The sequence below is a fragment of the Carlito syrichta genome, unplaced genomic scaffold (genome assembly GCF_000164805.1).
Source record: "Carlito syrichta isolate Samal-C Ts95f unplaced genomic scaffold, Tarsius_syrichta-2.0.1 Scaffold305306, whole genome shotgun sequence".
Taxonomy (NCBI): Eukaryota; Metazoa; Chordata; class Mammalia; order Primates; family Tarsiidae; genus Carlito; species Carlito syrichta.
In genome coordinates this window covers 141,522-167,978 of record NW_007249402.1, presented here as the reverse complement: position 1 = coordinate 167,978, position 26,457 = coordinate 141,522, and positions in this window count along the sequence as shown.

The following is a 26,457-nucleotide window of genomic DNA, read 5'->3' as shown; positions in this document are numbered from 1 at the left end:
AGTCTGGAACAGTGAGGAGGACACACTGAAAACTCATAGATGTGAAAAGGAGTCCTCTATGTTGTACTATGTAAACACCAAATCTACCATTCACGATTAAAGATCACACAAATATGCAAACTTTCTTTGTATTCTTGTACCTAGCATATCCTTTGTAGGACACTAATGCATCTAAGCTAGTCAAATAACATCTCAGAATGTCTTTTGTTTGTTTGTTTTTAATGCCCTTTGGTTTTCACTTTCAAATACTCTTTTATTCTTGCATTTAGAAAAATTATTCTCCTCCTCAGAGAAATCAGATTTTTTCAGACGTGTTCTATTTCCGTTAAAGTTATAGCGCTCTAAGAAAAACAGGACTCATTTGATGTATTCCTGCAGAGAGTCATTTAATACAGGAATTAGGTCATTACAAATCACTGGATTTTCTAATCTCAGGTGACCACAGCTATATTATTGGGTTCTAAAAGAGATGGCAAATATTTTCTTACCTCAAGTGTCACTGCAACTACTTCTTTCTATCTAGAAGACTTGTGATTCAGTACTGTAACATTGAGATTGGAATTCTAAGCACTCATCTCTCCAAAAATTAGAAAATGCTTCCACTCCCTTGCACATTCCCTATTGCATTCAATGAGAATAATTCACTTGCAGAATCTTAGCAATATATAATACTGAGTGACCTTTCACAGAAACAAAGAACTGAGCATCACATGTTCTCACTCATAAGCGGACCTTGAACAGTTATCGTAATACTATAAGAAAAGGATTGGCAGTAGTGGGAATCTGCCTGGGGAAGGGCGTGGCACACCTCATCAACAAGGGCACTTGCATAATGAACATTTCTATACCTAACCCTGAATTGTACCCTACATCTTAACATAAAATTTGTTTTTTAAAGATATTTTTCACAACTTTAACTTGTACCTTTCCAGAGTCTGCCATTCACACATGGACAGAAAAACAAAGTGAAAATAGAGACTGATTGCTAAGTAACCTCATTTATCATAGACCATTTTGGGGTTACTCGGTGTTCAAACACATCCTTCTAAGCATAATGATAAGAAAATAATGTCCTTGTAACAAAAAAAATTTGAAATCTCCTAAATCACAATTTTACTGTTTATTTTTTTTCCTAAAAAGGGATATTTGACATTGACCAATTATTCCCTTTTTCCCTGGTTAATGTTCATTGTTTTTCCTCTATTCACAATAGTCATAATACTATTTTGAATTAAATCTCAAGCATTTAACTATAAAGTTGACTAGCAAAACAAAACCAGTTTGAAGTAGCTGGGAGTATATTACTTACACATAAGATGTAGAAAACATATAAAGATCCAACCAATCAAGAGGAAAAAGCTGCAAAAACTAAAAGAAAAATATAGCTTTTCTTGAACTAACAGAAAGTTGATGTCACATAACAGGACAACTAAATAACATAACATACACAGGGCAGGCCACTTCCAAGTAATGGTCTGAGAACATGGGCAAACATGGGCACACCAGTAGCAGAGAATATGTGAAAGAGAGTCTTGAAGGTGTACCGGATGGCACAAAGAATTTGGTGCAAGTTTTTAGCATATTGGTAAAAGCTGACCATAAACTAGCAAGACAGTTCTGAACCCCAGCAACCACAGATACGAACAGAGTCTGTGCCCATTCGTGCTCTCGGTTGCACAGATATCCACTGGAATTCATGAAAATAAGATATGCATGACAATACTTAAAAGTTAGATTGATTTCATTATTATTAACAAAGAGCTTTAGCATTAATAACATTCCCATCATTTTATGGACACTGCTGCCTGAAATGTAGATTTAACAATTTATAATCCACTTAATTTCTAAGAGCAATTCATCTGTTCTCTGTGCCAACAATATAATTAAAAAATGCTACTGGTAAATGCAAGTACAATTTTCAGTGATCCATTGTTTGCTGACTGGTGGAGTGTAACTCTGCAAATTATGCCCATCGTAGGCATTCCAAAACTAACAAGCTTAAGCATGAAAAACCCAACCTATATGAATAAATATAAAACAAGTAGACCATATCGGGTTTAATTACATTCCATTTTACCATTCAGATGGAATTACAAAGAAAAAGTAAGTGTTGTTTTAGTTATTTATTTGCCTTAAAATATTTACTCTACATCAAACATCTTTAGGTAATCGAATTTTAGAAAGTTCTATATGAAAATGTACAATTAATATAATTTACTTAGATCAACAGGCAGCTAATGTTGGAAGCATTAACAAAGCTTTTGAATCTTTGTGAGACTATATTCCAAAACATTTTGCTTCACTATTTTATGTTTAGGATATCTTTAGCTTTAAATTGGAGATCAAAATTTATCATTTAGGTCTATAATCTTTCTATGTTCTTGTTCTGTATTTGATATTACTGATAAAAATGAATAATATTAATTCACAAATAGCTTAAAAGATCAAAATGTGTAAAACCCCATCTGAGTTTAGTTGTATGATGTATGGTCCGTCTGGGAATAGGAATGTTGTGTTCAAAGTAAAAAGAATCCAAATGATATCAATTATAAAGATAAAAGCATAAAACAAAATGTTTGCGGAGTGTTTCATATGTAATCTCCATGACAACAGACCTTGTAGGTTTTGTTCACCATTGCCTCTCCAATTGTTTGTGTGAAAGTTGCTCGATAATTATTTTCTAATGAAATGATAATCAGAAAAATATAAATATTTATAACCACATCAAAAAAAATTTCTGCCTTATGAGATATGCCATTTCTGCTTTGAGAGGAAAGAAAAGTAAAAAGGGAAAACAAAAATCACGTATTGAAAACTCAATATGTCTCAGTAAATATTTTTCCTTATTCCATATTCACATCAACATTGTATGGAAGTTGTTCTTTATTTTGCTCAAAAGTGAGGCAAACACTACTAAAACAACGTAACCAAGATTGCACAGTTAGAAAAATAATTAATTTTAACATATTTGCCAAGACAATTTGTTCTTTCTTAGAACTTAAGCTATGACTACATTCATATAACTAGTAAACATTAGGGCAGTCATTTTGGTCATTAAAATCATTCCAGTTATGCAAGTATTTCACTGCCATTGAATTAATATATGACTATCTATTAATAAGCAAATTACTTAAACTTTAATCATTTGCACTTAATTAATTTCTAGTGTATTAACCTTGAATAATTTACTTGCAGAGACTGTGGTCTATGCTCCTAACTTCATAAGGTTCTCACAATTTTGGCACAACGACCCAACACGGTTCTCTAAGACATTCAAAGCGTGAAGTACTCCAGTCAAACTCATCCACTTCATTTCCAGTAAAGACTTCAGATGTGAATTTATTCCCATATCTGCAATTAAAGAGAAAAAATAAGAACTTATCATGAAAACTGAAACTTCACTCAGCCCATTCTCTCTTGATCTTTCCCATTTGAGTTCTGAGATGATCCTTCAAAATAGACAAAAATAAAGGAAGCCTCCCAGGAGAATGAGAACAGCATTTTCTGAAGACTTTTTTTCCTTCAAATTCCTTCAATTCATTTCTGAAAATACTACTCTGTAATACAGAAAAGATATATTGCTCTTCTCATAACCAGGTAGCACTCTTCTTTTGTCAGACTCTTCTATCACATTCTTGATTGAAGACTGCCACTGTGATCTATCACAGAAACAGAGTACCACATGTTCTCATTCACAAGCCACCCTGAACATTTACCATAATACTGCATGAAAGGGATTGGCAGTAGCGGATACTACCACGGGAAGGGGGCAGCCACAACATCAATAAGGTTACCTGGTCTCAAACCAGAGGAAGTGGGGACCAACAGGAGGTCCAAACTTCGTTACCTGTGTGATGACCACTTGAATACATAATCCTGAATTGTACCCCACATCTTTAAAATGAAATAAAAATAAAAACAAACAAACAAACAAACAAAAAACGACCGGACTACCAATTAAAAATGTGCGACTTTAAAGATAATCCTTATGTGGAAAAGCACATAGGCTGTTTAAATGTCAGTCCATTTAAAAAAATAAACCAACTGTTGCTCTGACTCATTTTGCACATAGATTTGCTTGGTTTTTGGAATGCAAATTTTAAAATCATTATGCTAATAGCAACAACAATAACTTTCAAATATTAAGGACTTACTCTTATGCATACATAAGAACTTATACATAAGGCTTTATATGCATTATTACATTTAGTTTTCGGAACAACTCAGAGCAACCACATTCACTATACATTGTAATTCCATTGTATAGACAAAGAAACTGAAGACAAAAGAAAATCATATCAATTGTTTAAAATAACAGGTATGGTAAATAGTAGAGTTAGAAATTAATTGTCTTTCTTGACTGATATACTGTTGTCCACTTTTGTGTCTGTGCTACCTTTAAAATTATTTTTTTGTGATAATGATACATACTAACATGATCTAAAACATCGCTAATTCTAGATTTAAGAATATGTTTTATTAAATATATTACTCGTAGAAAACGTAGCATGATAAGAATTTGCGTGAATTTTAAAATATAAAAGCCCTATTTGTTGAGTGATACCAAATATTTAAAATGTGAATACTTATTTGATACACAAATATGTTTTCACATCATATTTATCATTATCCTTCTTTTTATTGGAAAGTATTACCATACTACTATATCTCACGTCTTCCCTTAAAAAAATGATTACATAAGTCATTTCTTTGTGACTGCTGAACGATACTTTTCATTATATCAACACTATTCATATAATAGAACATGATTAAACAAACCTGATTTAGCTTACATGACAACACAATTATGTAATATTTTCTGTGCAACAAATTGTTTTATTATATTATTAATAAACTTAAAGAAAATCAGTATGTTTCTTTTATCCATGATGATTCTTTTCATGGGTATATCTAATAATCCTTAGTTTATATTCTTTCCTAAAATCTTGCTAATATGGGAAATTAAGTGTTAGCTATTTTCACAGATTTAAAATATGGAATCAATGTACAAAATGTGTTATTTATTTTTATATGGCCAAGAGAACAGTCAAGATAATATTTTCTGAAGACAAAAATAAAGAAGTTTGACATTATCTTATGTATTTTTTCTCTGAAATAGCCAGTCTTGTAAGTAGTTATAACAAACAAGATAAATTAGAGCTTTCTTTAAGCTTATACCAATCATCACTTATATAAAAAATATTAAAACATAATTATTAATAAACCGTCTATAAGAAAAACCTTCATCTTTTATTTGACCTGAATTCTAAATGTTTTCCAGAATCATTAATGTGTTATTTTCCTTATTTTAATTTCTTTTGTATTTTATCATTTGAAGAAATAATGGTTACAGGGAAAGCAAAGAGGAACATTGTTGACTAGTTAACTTCATTTTAACAATAAGAACAGCAACAAAACTCATCCACAAGCTAAATCTAATAATTATGTTATAGAAATTATTTTCCAAAATATGTTTCCAAGGAGTTATTATGATTCAGAGATATTTTAGAAGGTGTCCTTTAGGTAAAGTTCATAGAATTCAATTATTTTATTTATTTATTCTTGCTGAACATTTGTATCTTCTGTCCAAATACATTCAAGAAGGACAGAAGGGAGCTTAGAGCACTTTTAAATAATGCCTAAAGGGGATAAACTTATAATTATTCCATGCATTCATATAACTAGGGGGTTCTATAACAAAACGTTGTAATATTCTCAGAAAAATACATAAACCATTCACATTATAAAGATATTTGGCTACAATTTAGAAGAGTTACTACTGTGTGGAAAGCTGATTATACATTGTTTAATTTCTTTCTGGAATATTTTAAAATTTGTATTGAGAAATGTATGTTTAAAGTTTGAAAGAATGAGAAATATTTATTTAAAATGTCAAGAAACTTTTCTCTATTATCATAAAATAAATTAACACAAAATTCAAAATATTCTTTTTCAATATTAAATTCTCAATTTAACATTTGATAATTAAAAAAATAATACATAGATCTAACTTTATCAAAAATATATTTACTTTAAGCAAAAATGTCAAATTAGGTATGGGTCTCTATACAAAAGTAACTCTATGAACACACATTGCTTTGACATCTGTTATGTTACAAGCACAAACCTAGTTGTAGTTTTAGGAGTGAGAGACTTGATCTGAATTCTACCAACTGTTCCATGAATAGCAGTTTGACAGATTTTCTTGTGTTAAGGTATCTGTATTTTACCCAATTTTGATTGCTTGAGGACTTCATCAATTTTTTGGCCATCAGTGCAGAGTTAACCTTTTTTTTTTTTAATTAAAAAAACTTTGCACAGAAAGAGATGAGAGAGACAGTCACTGAGAGACAGAGAGAGACACAGAGAAAGGTGAGAGAGAATAAGAGAGAGAGAGAGAGAGAGAGAGAGAGAGAGAGAGAGAGAGACAGCGATTGAAACAGGGAGAGAAAAAGAGAAAGAAAATGAGAAACAGAAAGGTAGAGAGAGGGAGACAGAGACATTGAAAGACAAAGAGAATAAGAGAGATTGAAAGAGTGAGAGAGATATGAGAGACAGTATAAGAGAGACAGAGAGATATGAGAGACAAAGTCAGAGATTGAAAGAGAATGAGAAAGATATGGATAGACGGAGAGAGAATGTGAGAGAGAGACACAGAAAGATGACAGAGACATTGAGAGACGGAGAGAGATGAGAGAGACAGAGAGGGTCACAGAGAGAGAAGCATTAACTTTAATGGGTTTGCATAAATATGCTGTATGTTATTTGCCCACCATATTTTCTTCCTTCAGTTAATAAGCCTACACTTTTCTTGGAGAATTAATGCTTCTACAAGGACTCATGGGGTCATAAATCATAATGTTTTGCAAAATAGTTAAAAATCAATGCACATGTGACCCATACTAGGTCAATTAAGTTCTAAAGCCCATGATATATAAATCCAGAAAGTTACTTTGATTTGATTCATCTCACGGCAAATTTTAGTAAGAGAGTTTTTGGTTTTTAATCTTGCTGAGATACCTGAATTTGCTTTAACTCTCTCTCAGACTTGATCTTATATTTTACAATTCCTTTTAAGTACTGTGAGCTAATTAAAATCCTTTTAATAAATTATTTTTTATTATTTAATTTAGTTAGCTGCTTCTATTGTTTTAATTACATTATGTGATACACTCATCAATATAGAATAAAAGCCATCTTGACTCTAAGAAACTCAAATTTAATTTTTTCCATGACTTTCATTTTACATCTAGTTCACAAGTCAGTGCCTTCAGTATTTTATTTCACTTGTTGTGAATAGATGCAACCTTAAGTCACAAAGAAAAAGAAAAGGAGAAAACCTGCTAAAATTGCTTGCTTGTGGTAAATGCAGGCTACTAAGAAGCCTATGAAAAAGAACCTACTAAATGTAAATAGGCAAAAGTTAATTGTAGCATGAACTTGCATTTAAGTTTAGTAATGCCACATGGTAGGGACGATTGGTGAAAAAAGTCTAATCATGACTTTCTGCAAAATTACTATATACTTGTCTCAAGCTTATTCTGATGACATTGTAAGACTCTTCTTTATACTTCTACCAGAGATAATGCCTACTTCTATTTTCAGTAGGTTGGATGATACTATTCACAACTTGATGCTTACAAATCAAATACTGTGTGAAATATGTAAACTACCTGTACTCCAAGTCTGTAAGCCCTTCTCTGCCATGTTCCTTATAATTGCCTCAATACTTTTGCACTATCACTGTCTTCTTCATCCTTAATTTGGGGTTGAGTCTTTGTGGAAATATATAGGTTGACCGTTTTCTGTATTTGCCCATATTTTCTCTGGTTTATGCTATTGTCCTGGTGTAACCAATGATGTTGTTATTGAGAGTGTCCAGATGTAGATGGAAACTTATATGCTCACCTTACTATAAGACAAATTAAAATGAGATGAAGAGGATATTAGAATTATTTGAGAAGATGAGGACCATAGCACGGTTTGGCATCACTCAAACTCTAAAGATCCTCAAGCAGAGTAAATCACAAAATTTCTTGTTAGAAAGTTTAGATTCAAATGTAAACTTAAAAAAAAAAATTAGAGACGGAGTATCCCTCTGAACCCAGGCTAAAGTGCGGTAGTACTATCATAGCTCACTGCAGCCTTGAACTTCCAGACTCAAACAATCCCCGAACTCAACCTCTTGAACAGCTGGGACTACAAGTGTGTACCACCATGCCTGGCTTCAAATGTAAACTTTTGAATATGTTTTCTAAGTGAAAAGATAAACAAAATAATATTTCCATGGGACATTTTATATATAACACTGAAGAGAACGTACCATTTCTATGTGTGTAGGGGGGTATTACAGAAAAGTAACTAACAAAAACATTAATAGATTCTGGGGGAAAAAATCTGAACTTTATCCCCTATGTTAATGACTATTCAGTTATATGATACATCATAAATAAGCATTCTTTCTGCTTTATTGACACAAAATATATAATACAGGGATTATGCATGCATTCATAAGCATAATTGCTTGACATAAGATAAAAAGTTTTTTCATTATAAATTTTAGTTATACTTTTAATTAATATGATGATTTTGAATTATTCTTGGTATGCTTCTTTAGAACAACTACTATATACAAATAATTCTAAATAGATTTTTGTTGTTGTTCTTAGAGAAAAGAAAAGGAAATTCCATAATGTGTATTTGCTTAGTTGTGCATGACTGAAATCCAGCAGTTCTAAGTGTCTACATTTACCATTACACTTTAATTATGTGACTATACTTCTTGGCATGTGATCTGGTGCTGCATGAAAGATGCAAATAATTGCACATAAGTTAGATTAGAAAATATAGTTTATTTAAAAGTAAATTAGAAAGAGAGAGAAAGAGGAGATTCACCTACCCAAGGCAGGGAAGGGGGCCAAAGCCAGGAAGCACGGTGACAACCATAGCTCAAAGAGCACATGGCCACATTAGAGTCCAGTAAGGCAATGGCCACAATGACCTGGCAATGGCAAAATGATTGTTCATGGTTGAGTCCTTTTAACCATTTCACTTGGTGGTGGCAGGTCATTAAGGTGATTAGGTGGTGGTCTGCTCCACGTCATCATGAAGGGGCAGGTAAGTACTGGTACTGATGTCAGGTCATGAACAGCAGGCAGATGAGTGGGTTAGTCACATAATTGCTGCCATGGTGGTGGGCTAGATGGAAGGAGACAAGGGGAGGGGGGTTGCGAGAAACTTGTCAGACATTTGTAATCCACAAACTTCTTGACCAAATGTGGTCTATTATCATTTCTATGGCTCTATTCTTGTCTGGCATCTGATGCAGATTTGCTGAGATTTTCCAACCTACCTGTTAGAAATTTATCTTATCTAGGTGTAACATGTGCTAGATTCAAAGTGTGTCACAAGTAAAGTTTAAGCAAAAATGGTTATCCTGAGGCAAAAAGGCTACAGTAAACTAAGTTTATTCTAGGTTTCTATTAGTACCTCCTATCACAGAGTAATTCATTCATTATTTTCTTAATGTGGTACTAGATTTTATTAACAGAGATGAAATTTTTGTCACAGTATTGGTAAATCATAGTAGTCTAAACTCTTTTATGGTACTGTCAGATTTAGGTATAAATGTTGTATTTAAAAATAATTTATATTGTATTAAAACTATCTGGCCTTTAAGGTTTATTAGATTCCTCTGTGATGCCATCTTGCTTTCTGTCTCTAATGGGGTCAAATTTTGAAAAACTGCATTTCCCTAGGACTTTTTCTAAGCTCTCCAGTATTTCAGAGGCTCTTAATATTTGTAAAATTTATTTTGTTTTAAGGTTTATTTTTCCTTCAGAATCTTTTATTTTGCTTTTCTCTGTATTTTCTTTTTTTAAATTAACATTGTAAGCATTGTTTATTTTTTAATCAGGATTTATTCTTGAATTTTAACTTGGAGGAAATAGAAGACTGATGATTTGAGAATATCTCCCTTAGAGAAGGCAGGATATTGTATATATTTAGGAAAGGCCACACACACAAATATTTGGTGACCAACGTGCTCTACTAGGTCAGGGATTGAGACCTGTGCTAAATACTATCTTCCTTCCTTCCTTCCTTCCTTCCTTCCTTCCTTCCTTCCTTCCTTCCTTCCTTTCTTTCTTTCTTTCGAGTTGTAGTCTCACTCTGTCACCCAGACTGGAGTGCAGTGGCCAGGAGCCTCGACCTGCTGGGCTCTGGCGATCCTTCCACCTCAACCTTCAAAATAGCTGGAACTACAGGAGCACGTTACCACGCCCAGCTAACTTTTTGTTTTATTATAGAGATGAGGTCTCACCAAGTTGCCCAGGTGGGTCTCAAACCCACGGGCTCAGGCAATCCACTCACCTCAGCCTCCCAAAGGCCTATTGTTTCTATCCATCAGTTTCCTTCCTTTCCTTCCTTCCTTCCTTCCTTCCTTCCTTCCTTCCTTCCTTCCTTCCTTCCTTCCTTTCTTTTCTTTCCTTCATTTTTCAGAGTTAATGTCTCTGTTGCCAAGACTTGAATGCAGTGGCACAATTGTAGCTCAACACAGCCTCAAACTCCTGGGCTCAAATGATCCTCTTACCTCAGCCTTCCAAGTAGCTGAGACCATAGCACGTACCACCAAGACCAGCTAATTATTTTTTAATTTAATTAATTAATTAATTTTTTTTATTCTTTGTAGAAAATATTCCTTTCTATGTTGCCCAGGCTGGTCTCAAACTCCCAGACTCAAGCAATCTTCCTGCCTCAGTCACTCAAAACATTGGGATTACAATCCTGTATGTGGCCAATCTGTATTCTATAGTAATAAAAGTGTCATTTATCAAATTAGCATATTATCACATACAGAGAAAACTATGTTCATAAGCCCCCTTCTAGCAAAATTTTACTAACAGTTAATGATGAACAGATATGTGCAAATTCTAGAAGGTGTCTATGGGAGATAGAATATGTATTTTGTCCTCCACTGCCTATCTTAATGTTGGCAAGACTTTAGTTGTTTTGTTGTTAGTTGGAGCAACAATTTTAGATTTTGAAGATGATCTTGTGAATGGACCTTATACACACCCAGGAGCAACTAAAATGGATATTGTCTGGTTTTTAGAGGTAGTGCACACCGCAGCATGGGTGGGGAACCCAACGCACATAATTTTTTGGCTACTTTGAGCTTTAATAAATGAAATAATTGGGTAGAATTATTTTGAGTCCAGTTTCTTTTGCTTGACAAAATGCTTGTTTGATCCATACCTTTTGTGAAATGTACAATACTTGTTACCCAGGCTGGAGTACAATGGCATGCTTAGGCTACTGAAGCCTTGACCTGCTGACTCAGGTGATCCTTCTGCTTCAGCCTTCTAAGTAGCTGAAAACATAGGTGTGTCCCACCACACCCAGTAAATTTTTTGATTTATTATAGAGACAAACTTTCATCAAATTGCTCAGGCTGCACTTTTATTATTTGTAACCTAGTCCGTTGGGAAATCATTACAATTTATTTAGACATTATACTATTGATAAACATTTGATATGTTTTCACTTTGAAGTTAATGCTGTTATGAAGATTCTCTTCTCTTTTGGTAACTGGGTGTGTTGTGTCTTTGTGTGCACACTCAACTAAGACATATTTAGATATACTGTATAGACATATAGGAGTGTAACTGCTGGGAGATAGGATCTATCCTAAGCTATTACTATGTGAAGTGAAAGCTGATTTTTTAAATATACTACCTATCTAGTACTCTAATAAAATGACTGCCAAGGCTTTAAGTCATTTTTCTATTATCTCTTATAAAATTGAAAGAATTATTTATGTATTCTGAATATGAGTAATTTGTTGGTTACATGCATTTTAAATTTTGTTTTCCCTTTATGGCTTGATTTTCCCCTATCTTAATCATAATTTTAATAAATTAAAATTTCTTATTTTGACATAATTTTATAAGCTATCTTTCTGTTCTGTAATAGATTGTGTTTTTGGTGTGTTTGACAAAATACGTACATATACAAGTTTTTGTAATCTTCTATAGCTTTATTATGTTTAACTTTCACTTCAGAATCAGCTCACCTGGAAAAGTTTTTAGGAAATGATGTGAGAGAAAGGTTATGATGTCATGTGTGGTAAAAAATTATGATTTTTAAAAATACTATATGAATATTTAGTTGACTCAGAATCATTTCTTGACGAGAACATTCTTTCCTATTTAAGTGTCCACATATATGTTAACCTATTATTGGATGCTCTTTGCTGTTCCATTTGTCTTGTTAGTTGCCCTTTCTTCAGTCCTATATGAGGGGACTCCCAAAAAACTGGAATCATCTTTTGAAGTATGGGTCTCAGGCCTTCCCCACCAGGGAAGTATTCTGGAAACTCATCAGCATCAGTACCAGCTAGCATTGTTGAGAGACAGAGTTATGCTTCAGAGATTTTTCTTTTTTTTTAGATTCTTTCAACGCATTTGCCTATTTCATGATGGGCGATTTAGGAGCACACCTGCCCACAGTGCGTTGACTATTCAGCAGTTTTTTACCAAAGACCACATGACCCCCATTCTCCACCCTTCCTATTTGCTTGATCTCTCCAAAGTGACTGTTCTGTTTGTTTGTTTTCCCAGATGGAAACGGTTCTCAAAAGAAAACATTTTGCTAATGTGGACGAAGTAAAGCAAAAAACAGCAGAAGCACTAAAAAGCATCAAAATTGATGACTTCAAAAACTGAGCACCAGAAAAAGTTTCTCAATAGGTGTATTGTATCAAACGGAGAGTACTGTGAAGGTGACCGAAGTTAAAGCATGTAAGAATAAATACACCTTTTTTTTTTTTTTTTGAGTTGGAGTCTCACTCTGTCGCCCAGTCTGGAGTGCAGTGGCTGCTCCCGGCCACCGCAGCCTCGACCTGCTGGGCTCCGGCGATCCTTCCGCCTCAGCCTTCCGAGGAGCTGGAACTACAGGCACGCTACCACGCCTGGCTGATTTTTGATTTATTGTAGAGATGATGTCTCGCTAAGTTACCCAGGCGGGTCTCGAACCCTCGGGCTCAGGCAATTCACTCACCTCAGCCTCCCAAAGCGCTGGGATTACAAGCTGAGCCACCCAGCCTGGCCGAATACACAATTTTTTATACATAAATTCTGAAGTTTTGTAGGTCCCTTCATATATTGTTCAAATTAATGTATCTAGGTTAAACATGTCTGAGGAATGCTAAATAATCTGACTTTCAACTTTGTCTTCATTTTTAAAAAAGATTTTCACTAGACTTCTGTATTATGAAAAACTTTAGATACAGTTGATCTTTTTAATTGGCTGCAGAGGATTTAAGTAATTAACATTTCAGATATTACATCTGTCCCATTTATAACCTCCTCTTGTAGAATTCTAATTACATGTCAGAACTTCTCAATGTCTCACCTGATACTTGTACTTTTTTCTCCATGTTTCTTTTTTCTGTCAATGTTTCTACTGTGTCTAATTCGTTTTTTAAGCACAATTATTTAGTTCGTACTTTCAGGTATTGGTTATAATTCTAGAATACTCTTGAGTTTTGAATGATTTCTAATTTTCTGTTTAAGTTTACCAAATTATTATTTAGTTTCTTGAAAATATTAATCAAATATATTTTAAAGTTTGTGTCTAAAGATTCCAATATCTAGACCTCCTACTTAGCTTTCTCTATTGCTTATCTTTTCTCCCAATATCTGATAATTTTCATTACCTTTTTCTAAAAAAAATACAGTATATAAAAAATTCTAAATATTTTAAATCTATTGGTGATGTTTTCTTACACTTGATAAGGTTAACTTTTGTGTCTGGTTAGCGTTTTTGCAAGGAATTGTTGTTGTAATCCAATCAGATATTGAGTTTATTTGAGGCTAGATTTCTTCTGGTTTCAAGTCTTACATATTTATCATTTGCTCTTACTCTGGTAGACCTTTTTATCTCTAAAGGAAAGCTAAAAGTGATACCAAGGGCCCCTTTTCTGTAGTGGCCCCTTAAATCAAATTTTTGTGCCTGTAGCACTTTGAATCTCCTAAAAGTTCTGTTCAACTAATTTTCAACAATGACTGTCTTCAAATCAATAAAAGTCATGAGAAATGTTAAGCTCCTATCTTTTGACTTTTATTATTTTGGACATCCTGCCCCCTTAATATCATGACAGATCTTCAATGCTTTCAAACATATTTATTTTCCTTCATTTTTTTACTCCTACTGTTTTAGTTCTTATGGGAGGGACTGGTTTGAACGAGCTAGCCCACCATTTCTGGAAGTAAAATTTGCATCTACAAACATCTACAACCAGTGTTATTTTGGATTTTCTTTACTTGAAGATGAATATATTTTCCAATATTGTCAGCCTGAAAACAGACAAAGTTTTAGAACAAATTTGGCAAATATCTATTCCAACTAGAAAAATCAATATTGATTTGTCTCTGTGTTAGAGACTAAAATTTGAATTCTAGGTATCATGTGAGCTGAAGATTCCATCATAAACTGGTTGTTATACCCAGAACACTTCATCATCCCTTGGAGTTAGACTGAAGCAGTTCCTGAAAATACCCTTCCTGTGGATCTGTCATTATCTTATGAGGAGTTACATGTATTTTAATAACTAGTAAATGTATAAATATCTTTTAAATTAGTCTGTTTTTCAAAGACTTACATATCACATATCAGTATATTGACCTTCAGTTTTATAGCTAAATCTAGAGGTGTTTTTGTAGCTCATTAATGCACAAACATCCTTTCACTGGTCAGAATGTCAAGTAGTATGTCACACTTGGAATTTTCTTCGGAGAGAACTACTGTGTAGTGTCTCATGGTTTTTCAATTGTTTGGGAAATTGGAAGTGATTATAATAGAATAGGATTCACAGTACAAATTTGTAATAGGAACGTTTTGGAAAGAATTCTCTTGAAGAAATTCTCAAAAAAGGCCTATAAGTTTTAACTGCTTATGTACCAAATGAATTCTTGTCAAAAGACTCCAACACAAAAGTGGCTCCAATAGCCATGTTAGCAACCTGTGACAACATTTCCCTTGCTGCTTGCTTAATGACTCTCACCAGTGGTGGCAGAGAATAAAAACTGCACATGAACTCAACATTCCCCACTGGAGTTCTCACCAGTCTATTAGCACTGAATTCCCGGCTTGACACGAACCCATGATATGGAGCATATTGTTCAAATTAGACCCCTGCTAATTATGCAGGTTGTTGTAATTTATTGAAATCGATTTAAACATTCATTGTATGTGTGTGTGTGTGTGTGTGTGTGTGTGTGTGTTTTCCTACCTACCATATAGTTTCTATAACACCATCTTTGTACTTAATACTTACTTGTCAACACAGTATTACATACGAAGATGCTTCTGCATAAGAGACATTTGCATTTACAGATCTTATCAAACTTTCCATTGGCCAGAAACAGATTGCCTTGTCGAAATATGAAACAGCCTTTTGAAGACATAGATATGGAAGTAGCTGAATAAAATATCATATGATATGGATGTGATCTATATGGTATACTGTCTGTCCAGACAAATGACAAATAAATGAGCCTATTTCTTCCGTAAGCAGAAAAAAATGATCCTGACATGAAAAAATAAATTTTCTCCTATTGCTACCCATAAAAATGGTTACACATTTTTTTTCCTGTCTCTGATGTCCCAGGCTTTGCTTATTGAAAATTCATAATATGTAAGAAATAAATATTTTCATCAATGATGTCATTGAATTAAAATGTACCTATTTTGGATTTCTCAAACCAGTTGATAAAACAAAAAAAAAATGCCTACTTTATTGTCTCAGCTGACTGATTTTAATGATCAGGAAGAATATAGTTGCAAAGCCTGAAGAAGACGGGAAAGTGTGAGGAAACTGTGATTATTTCCATGGTCAAAGAAAATAATAGAAGACTAAAGCAAATTCTACAGTCTGGACTTCAGAGGACACACAGATCTTTTAAGAATGAAGATATGGCTCACTCTGAGAATTAAAAAACAACCCACTTAATTGAGGTTCCTGCTGATTCAGAATTTAGGTAATTATTAACTTTATGCCTTATAACCCAACTTCATAAATGAGAACCATGATCTACAACCATACTTTCTTCCTTGATGTGATGTGCATTTGTTTATATATTAATTACTTTTTCTTCTTTCTTCTTCTCTCTTATGTTTTTTAGTTAACAGATATTGTGCTGATGATATGTAGCTGTAAACCACAGACTAGAGAATGTCAACGCAGCATTGTGACTAAACTGGTGGGGTGATGGCCATCATCTTAAGGTCCCAGGGTTCCAGTTGGTCATAATCATATACACTAACATCATGTAAACAATGGGTAGATTGCCGTGAAAATTTGTCATTTGTTATTGTCCAAAATATAAATTTCCCAAAAAAGAATCCAGGATATTGGCTTTCCTAGCACTCCTCGTAGCTGAAATAAAGGCAAGTAAGCTAGGTTCTTCAAATCAAATGCACTTTCAAAAGATGTTGAAACTGACTACTAACAGCATGAATAAAAAAGACTTTGAGAAATATCAGCTTTTACTTACGTATAAAGAAGCAGAGGTCCCCTAATTTCAGTTTTACCATTAGTCTTGTAAAGTGCTTGATGGTGTTGATTCTGTGTATTACCTACTACCTTTTCATGATTTCTTTTTAATAAGCTAGCCAGAGTAGATTCATATTATATGCAAGAACTCTGAGAAATATTGCTGAGCTTTGAATTAATGGTTAGTTTATTTCTGAAATTATTTTTCCAACCTTGCTTGAATTCAACCATGACAATAATTGAGAAAAGCTTTTTATACAAAATTTTTTAGTATCCCTTTTCTCATTTTCACTTATAAATGTAATGCAACTATCAAATCCTGGATTTTGCTATTACTTTATTTTCATCAAAATAAGTACTCGAAAATAACCAAAAAACAACATATTTAAGTTTATTTAAATATATATGTAAATATACACTTATAGCTACAACAAAGGCAAGAATAGAAAATTTTTATTCATCCTGTCTAGGAATGAATCACAGCATAAGGGCATTTTCAGAATTATATAATATAATTTTATACACAATTTTAATCATATTTTAATTCATTGTTCTTTTTTTCATGTAAGCTTGTGTTATTTTTACAGTATAACTTTTTTTATAACTTTATTACTTATAACTGTTTGTGGGAGATAGTGATCAAAATAAAGCAAAATAATTGTGAAGTTGACATTTTTTCAAAAAATAAAATGTTAAAGTTGGAATTTATTTTTTATTTTAATACAAATTTTATAACAGTTAGAAGAATGTCCAAGTCTGTTTCTTTATTTTCGATACTGTATCTTTTTGATTGCTTTTCTCCTTTACATTACACAAGTTTATGTATCATTGCCATTTCTTCTACTAACAAAGTAGAAAATTTGACACTCTCACATTTACTCTCACCTAGTGGATGTACTTAAATCGTGCGTAAAAATGAAATGAATGGTCAGCACATGGTGAATGATGTATGCCAGGATTTTTTCTTCAAGATCTTATTCTCAAATATTCTTTTTCTCTTCATGCTTCTTATATATATTTTCCTCTATAAACATTGTCTTGATCTCTACTATTTTTTCTTTCAGATATTTAAATAAGCATTTTAAATGTTTTTTTTTTTAAAGTCAACATCACCGGGCTTGGTGGCTCAGCCTGTAATCCCGCGCCTTTGGGAGGCTGAGGTGAGTGGATTGCCTGAGCTAGCGGGTTCGAGACCCGCCTGGGCAGCGAGACCTCATCTCTACAATAAATCAAAAAATCAGCCGGGCGTGGTAGCGCGTGCCTGTAGTTCCGGCTCCTTGGAAGGCTGAGGCGGAAGGATCGCTGGGGCCCAGCAGGTCGAGGCTGCGGTGGCCGGGAGTGGCCACTGCACTCCAGTCTGGGTGACAGAGTGAGACTCCAACTCAAAAAAAAAAAAAAAAAAAATTCAACATCTGTGAATACCTTGAAGGTAAGCCTCATTTTGGAACACCATTTTCTGCTATCTCTGATAAAATAGTTTGTTAATGAGCTAAGGGTTCTAAGAATTTTCAAACTTTTTGTTAGTAAATATTGTGCCATGTTGTAGTATGCTAGAATACTTGTATTTCTTTTTTTGAAACTCACATTTATCTTCACCGAATCTCTTTCTTAATGGAAATTTTCAGAAGCATCAGAGCATAAGCACAAGCTCCGTATAGTTAGGGATTGCACAAATTCTGTTCATTTCTCTCTTTTTGTGCCATAACTGGCCATGATATTCACCACATAAATTACAATTACTTAATTACTAATTAATTGTGAATATATATTGAAAATTATAAAATTTGTATATCTCCATGCCTTAGACAAGTTTCTCTCAAATATTTCCAATGAAGTGTCTTTAAGAGCAAGAGAGCTTGAATCAATATTGCTTGTGCAGTATTCAGCCCTACTCCATTGGGAATATTCTCGTAAATATTCGATCTAGGTTAAATATGTAAAAAATTCTGATATATATATTCCTAGACTCATGTTTCATTAATGTAAAAAAATAATACTTTTCTAGTTTTTGAAGTAAAATATAAAATCGATGTTTTTAGTATGACAAAGCATGCATCACTGAGCCAGCTCCATTTATACTACCAACTCTTCATCCTACTTCAATACCTACACTTGAACAGGTAGACAAGAATCTGTCTTTCCTTTAGGATACTCTTGAGTATTTTGTACTGGGTTGCTCAGTGGTGGCACTACTTTAGTTTAAATACAAAGAAATGTGCTTATTCAATTTGCTATGTACTATGTATAACTTAAATTTGCTGGTATGAATCTTGGTATAATTGTAATAAGTACCTGTCTGCATTTTTATGTAAATTAGAATCTTATTCATTTCCAATCTAGTTTATAAACTTGAGGTATTAAAAAATATTCTTACACTAAATAACTTAAAATGTTACCTTAGATATTAGACTAAATTAGTCAACCAATTATTAGAGTTCTTGTTCATTAAACCAGATATAATTTTGTTGTTATAAATTTGATGCTTTTCATATTTTTCTAATACCATAAATTGCTAACTTTGTCTTAAATGGGAGGGTGAGTGATATTTGTTTTAAGAGAAATATGTATTTGATAGCTGCATAATAGATAGAAGTTTACTTTTATTTTGAAAACTGGACCATGTTATTTTAACACTCATTTATAATCCTAATGTCACAAAATCCTTCAAAATATTATTTAGGCAATGCTTATTTTGCCTTTGGAGTTTCATATCTCAAGACTGGAAATTTACCAAAATAAATACATTTAACTTTTTTTATAAGCTAATTGAGGAAAGAAGAGACACAATTCATTTATGTGATCATTTCTTTTTGCAGATAAAATGTAGCCTTCCAATGTCTTTAATTTACCTACTATTCCTTATAAGCTTTTTATTCTTTGATTCATTCATGTGGTCATTTGAGAAGTATTTAATTATTGAGAGCTGCATTATGTCAGCTATTTTAGATGTAACAGTGGACAAGACAAACAAAGCTTTCTGTTTTAATAAATATATTTTGCAGGAGAGAAATAGAATAAATGAGAGAAATAATGTAAAAATGAAGAGTATGTTAGACTGAGATAGATTCTAAAGATTAAAATAAATTTGAAGAAAGCTTCGAGAAAGAGAATCTAAAAGAGCTTCCAGAAAACACATACACAGACACACACACATGCACATACATACAATAATTTAAATTACAACTTAAAGAAAATAATGGATGAGTTATATCTCTATTCAGAGAAGAGCATTATAGGCCGACAGTAAAACCAGAGCGGAGACCCTGTGAAAGAAGTTCATTTCACAAGTTTGAGAAAAAAATGATGAAACTCGTGAGGTTGAGGCAATTTAGGGAGTAGGGATAAAGTCAGATAAGTATCAGGGTACCACATCTTGTGAAGTCTTTTAGTTTATTGTAAGGACTTTGGCTTTTCTTCTATTATGAGAAGCTGCTAGAGCACTGTGGACAGCAGAGTGACCTGATCTGATGCAGATGTAACAGAATCACTCTAACTTCTGTGATGATAATAAATTTTCAGGAGGCAGACAGGTGGAAAAAACAGTAGAGTGGCTAGACAAAATTGCATGTGAAAGATGGAGGGAAGCAGAAAAGATAGTGAGGAAGTGCCAGATCCCCTAGTTACTAACAGTTTGCTCTGTATTGCTTACAAGAGTCGCGTATGACTCTCTTAACCAATTTCTCCTTTCTCACAACACCAGAAGTCTATCAACAATGTTTTACACTCAAATCTCAGTGCCATGCTTAGACTAAGATATTTATTGTGAAATCTCAATACTTAAAACTTTCACTGGTTTGCTTTCTATTATAAAACATTATCTTAACTCCACCTCATTCTCTGGTGCCATCCAAACTTTTCATATGCACTTTTCATTTATACCCTACTCTGTACACCTCAACTATCATGCATCATCGACTTTCTCATGCTCTTTTCACAATAAGCATTCAACTACTTCTCAAAGGAAAACTATCAGTTGAGGCTTAGCTAAAAAACTAACCCTTCCACATTTTTAAAAATGTTTTACAAACCCATTTCCAATCTTCAGAGACCCCTGAACTCTCTGAAAAAGGTATAATCACTCCTATCTGCCACAATGAAATGTAAGCCACACAGAGTACATCTGTTACGTCAAAAACTGTCCAATTGCTAAGTACAGCACTAGGTCCTAATATAAGTTCTATTTTTCTTCAAAGCTCAGATTTTCTTCAGCCTGCCACTAGCCACCACATGTGTAATTTATTTCATTCATATATAACAGCAGCAGCAATTATATTTTCTGCTGAGATACTTAAGGTGGGAACTCCATGCTACTAACCTTGGAATTTTTTCCATTGCTCATATAGTATCTTGATTCTACAGTATATAGAGAATTAAAAATTTATATTCTTTTATAGTTTTGAAAGCAGATGTGTATTTTAATAACTTTCTGGCAATTGACTGTCTTTCTAAAGAAACTAAATTGTTGTCTTTTATTCCAGATTTACCACTATGTGTTTCTCTTTGTGCTAGCTCTTTTTTGTTCCCTAAATTTTAATTTAGATGTTCTAATATAGTGAGATAAAATGTAGAATAGATATAATTTGATTCAAGTTCTAAAAAAATAAGATTCAAAAATTACTAAACTTGCCTACTGTACAACTTAAGCTTTTTCTCTGTTTAACTTAGAATTTAAATTTGGATTTATGATTAAGATTAGATTTTAGGATTTGGACATATAATAATATAAATTTATATCAATTGCATATTGCATTTTGAAAGTTTTACATTTTAAAAGCTTTATGATCACTGCCTATATTATAATGATAATATTATCGTATAAAAATGATGGTGATACTATTGGGAGATCATTTTTCAATTAATGATTCTAAAGATTCCAATTCTAGACACTCATGTTTTCATATTTCTAGGAGAATAATTCCTAATAAAGATGTTTCAAATGCTAAAAAAAGTATTAAATAGTTATTGAGGAATGTGAAAAGCTACCCATATTTTTCTCTAGTTACGGAGTTTTAAAACACTGTGCTCTGAAGTCAACTTTTAATATTTTCCCTGTAAGTATATGTTAACAGAGGGCATTTTTAAAAATGGATAATGAAATAGAAGTATCTTTGAGATGCATATTAATATTTTATTCCTAATCTTATCAAATAATTAAGTTTAAAATGAATGTCTCCTTAAGATCACCAGAATTATGGAACATAACATATAATTCAATGCTCAAGGAATCTATCTTTAAAAGGGCAATTTTGGTTTGTCATGTCATTTCTTTAATCATCTGTCCAAAATTTTATTAACTCTTTTGGTATTGAGAAAATCTTATGCTACTAAGTTCTGAAGAAATTATAAATGATTATGCTCCTTATATATTTTATTTTTTTTTAAATAAAGAAGGCACAAAAGACGTTATTACTTTTTTCTGCATTTTGATTTTGTCTAAAATTTTAATCAATTTAAGTTTTAAAATATTTGGATTGTTATTACAGATGTTTTATAGTGATAGTTATTAAAAAATAATATTAATTTTACTATCTACAAAATAGTCAAGAAACTTTTTTTCTTTAGGAGTGTGACACTTTGAAGTGTTTAGGACCAAAAAGATAATAGTCCAGAGGCCACTGTAGTCATTTTTATACCACTATTTGTTAGAGTAAACATTTATGTCAGGAAAATATAGACCCTGGATTTTATTATATTTCTTTGACCAATCTGCCTCTTTATTGTAATCCTCACAAATAATCAATTCAATATATATTTGAGTGCTTTCTATATACTGTGCACAAGGCACTTTAGAGATTCTAAGAATAAATGGAAAAATAATGTGCAATTCATTCTGCACTCTATTTTGAAATGAATTGAGCCAGAAGTGGGAGTAGATGAAACATGTGGACTTCATAAAGTGTAAGTAGAAAAAGAATATATGCTCCAAACAAAAACTACATGAGAAAAAGTTATAATAGCTACATATTAAGATGAAAACAAAACAAATTGTAGTGTAAAGAAAAACATGGGACACCTACTATAAATGTACTGAAACTCATAGATGGCTATTTCCTGATTATCAGAGCAAAATAGCTAAACATGATCAGTTATAGAAATCATTGTTAAATTAAAGCAATATCCCAGTAAATCAAAATTTAAAAAATGTTTCCCTTGATTTTTACACAGACTGAAAAACTTTGTAATTAAGCCTTAATGAAAAAAACAATGATTTTGAGAAAATAGCCTTCTCTATAATCCAACAATTAAAATCATAATAATTTTTATGACTGTATATTAAAAGTTATTTTAGATTAAAGAATTATTTACATTCCTGTAATATGTTTTTTATTATGGTAAAATATACATAACTTAAAATAAGTTATTTAAACTATAGGGATATCTCAACGATATTGTGAGTTTGGTTCCAGATCACTACAATAATACAAATAACAATGAAGAGAGTCACACAATTTGTTTCTGGCTTCTCAATACATATGACAGTTATGTTTACACTACATTAACCCAATAAGAGTGCAATAGAATTATGTTGAAAAAAATGCATATCTTAAATAAAAATTTTGCTTAAAAATGCTAGTTATCATCTGAGACTTCAGTGAGTCAATCCTTTGCCGGTGGAAGGCCTTGATGTTGATGGTCACTGACTAATCAGCATGGTGGCTGCTGACGATAGGGGTGGCTGTGGTAATTTCTTAAAATAAGACAACAATGAAGTTTGCTGGATTGATTGACTCCTCGTTTTACAGTAGACTTCTCTGCAGCATGCAGTACTATTTGAGAGAATTTTACTCATGACAGAACTTCTTTCAAAAGTGGAATCAAAAAAGGGAGGAAGATGGTGGCGGAGCCAGTTGGACTATGTGAGTCTCAGTGTGAGAGAGTGAGTGTATGGAAAATGTTGAGTATATGTTGGTGAGTAAGTGGGCGTGTGAGTGGTGGACTGAGTGGGGACTCAGGAGCAAGTGCCCAGAATTTTCATGGTGAAGCAGCTGGTGCTGCAGCTGCTCTGCTTGGTTCCTAGTGTTTCTGGGACCACAAAAGCTGAAACCTTTTTTAAAAAAAAAAAATCAACAGAACTCTTCCCAGGAAGAGGCTACCTGGAGAGACTGCCAACTTCAGGCTTTGCCTCACCACTGCAGCATCTAGCCAGACTCTGGCAGCAGGGGTTGCAGAGTAATCACAGTGAGGGAGCCCAGAGGCAGAGCCCCACTGGAGTAGACAAAAGAAGCTCCCTGCCACCATCTTGAAAGGTGGACAGGAAAGTGCTCCAGCTTGCTCACCATAGAGCAACAGATTCGATCTCTGAGACCTACAGATGAACTACTCAGGGATTGATTATGCCCCAGAAAGAATATCCTAAAAGCAGAACCTCTGGGGGGACAAGATGATTGCTGAGTCTCAGGTGCCCCACCCCTACCCTGATTCAGTTGTGGGGAAAAGGGTGTGGCCAGAAAAGGATGTGGAAGTCTTCCAAAGAGATTGTGGTGAGTATGGGGCTGAACCAACCCCCTACTACCCAGCAATACTTTGAATGTCAGCCCCACATGCCTGGGGCATGACAGAGGGACGAACCCAGGTGGAGCCAGAACATCAGTGACAACAGGAAGACTCTACTCTGGGATAAGCCTGGCTGGGGTGCCTCCCAACAGTACCTGGGGAAGAGTCAATCCCACACCTTCCCATCAGAGGGGATGCCCCAGACCATAAAAGAGTGGGAAGGGAGGACTGAAGCCCCACCTATCCCACTGTCTACTCCTCCTTTCCTGGGCCAGACACTGGGGATATTGTGAATGAGGTCAAGCTCTGCAGGAGACAGCAGAAGGACTTGCCTGTGAGCAGCTGAGAACAATGACAAAGCCTGACACAAGAAGGCAGATTTATGTTTGTTTGTTTGCTTTTTTGTTTGTTTGTTTGTTTTTAAATGATTTTATAGTTTTCCTTTAGGCATGAATGTGTATGTAGGGCTCTATCTGCATTCCATCCACCCTTTTTTCTTTTTCTTTTTTCATCATTATTTCTTCTTTCTTTTTGTGTTTTCTGTTAATGCATGTACATGAATGATCAAGTGCTTAACGTTCCATTTTTTTGCTTGTTTTTGCTTTTTGTTTTCACTTTTTTTAGGTTCGTGTGCGTGTGAATATATGTGTGAGAGTTCAATTTAAATTCATTTTTGTTTTCTTTCTTCTCTCTTTTTCTTTTCCTTTCATTTTGTGTTGAGTGTGTGGGTGTGCATGTTTTATTTTCCTATTTTGTTTTGTTGTTGTTGTTGCTTGTTTTACTTTGTTGTTTTTCCAGTTTGTTTTGGAGTGTGTGAACGTGCGTGTGTCTAATTGTTCTTTGCTTTTGTTGTTCTATGCTTTTATTTATTTTTATCAAGCTTATGTTCATCTTATTTCATTCTGCCCTTCTATGTTCTCCTTATTATTGTTACTGTTTCTTGGACTCAGGCACATACCCATTACATCCTCATATAGTGTGGTGTGGGGAGTGGTGTAGGGAATGGATATCAGGGAACTCATACCACAACCAATGAACATTGTGACTTGAAAGTAGTTTCTGAATTCTAGTTTCCCACCCTCCACCTTATGAGACTCTCAAAACTACAAAATATAGCAAAGCTTCCCACCCACAGTCCTATTTCAAAATAGAATAAATTCAGAGCAATGATCAGGGAAGAATAGAGGCCTAGCAAACATCAGAAGTTAAAGTCTCTCCCACTGCCACTAAATAATGGAACTAAAGAGAAAATAAAGAGTTCTGTCACGAATGTGGAAAAATAAATGGAGGAACACAGGTAATTTCCAGTGTTACAAAGAGAAACCACCTCGAAAAACAGACCTTAGAGTCGAAACAATGGAAATCATCAATGACTGGCCCCAGAATACAACAGAGATTTGGGAATGGATGGAAAGAGTGAGTAAGACTCAAAAAAGACAAGATACAACACTGAATGAGCTTGCAACAACAGTGTTTTTTTTTTTTTTTTGAGTTGGAGTCTCACTCTGTCGCTCAGACTGTAGTGGCCACTGCCAGCCACTGCAGCCTTGACCTGCTGAGCTCTGGCGATCCTTCTGTCTCAGCCATCCAACTAGCTGGAATTACAGGCATGCGCTACCATACCCGGTTGATTTTTTGATTTACTGTAGAGATGAGCTCTCGCCAAGTTGACCAGGTGGGTCTCAAACCTGCGGCTCAGGCAATCCACTCACCTCAGCCTCCCAAAGCATGGGATTGCAGGCTGAGCCACTGAGCCCAGCTGCAACAAAGATTTTGCCCATAAAAAATTTCATCCAGGAAATAAATAACAAGATGATAATCATGGAAAGCAGAATTAATCAATCAGAAGAAAGAGTCTCAAAACTTGAACACCAAAACATAGAATTAAACTGATCTGTAAAAAATACAGAAAGACGACTCAGAAATAAAGAACAAAGACTATAAGAGATGTGTGATTATATCAAGAGGCCAAGCCTACATCTGGTTGGTAATCTGAGAAGAAGAAAGGAAAATAGAGAACACCTTGGAGCAAGTATTCTAGGAAGTTATCCATGAAAACTTTTCCCATCTCACCAGAGGTGTGACCATCCAAACACAAGAGTTACAGAGAACTCCCTAAAGACATCAAATGGAAAGAAAAATCCCTAGACACATGGTACTTTGCCTATACAATGTAGGCACAAAATAAAAAATGCTAAAGGCAGCAAGAGAGAAAAGTCAGACTACCTACTGGGGAAAAGCAATCAGAATAGCAGCAGACCTATCAGCAGAAACACTACAAGATAGAATGAACTGGAGTCCAATATTCAAAGTTCTCAAACATAAACAATTTTAACCAAGAGCTTCCTACCCAAACTCAACTTCATCAGTGATGAGAACTAAAGTCCTTCCCAGTCATCCAATACCTA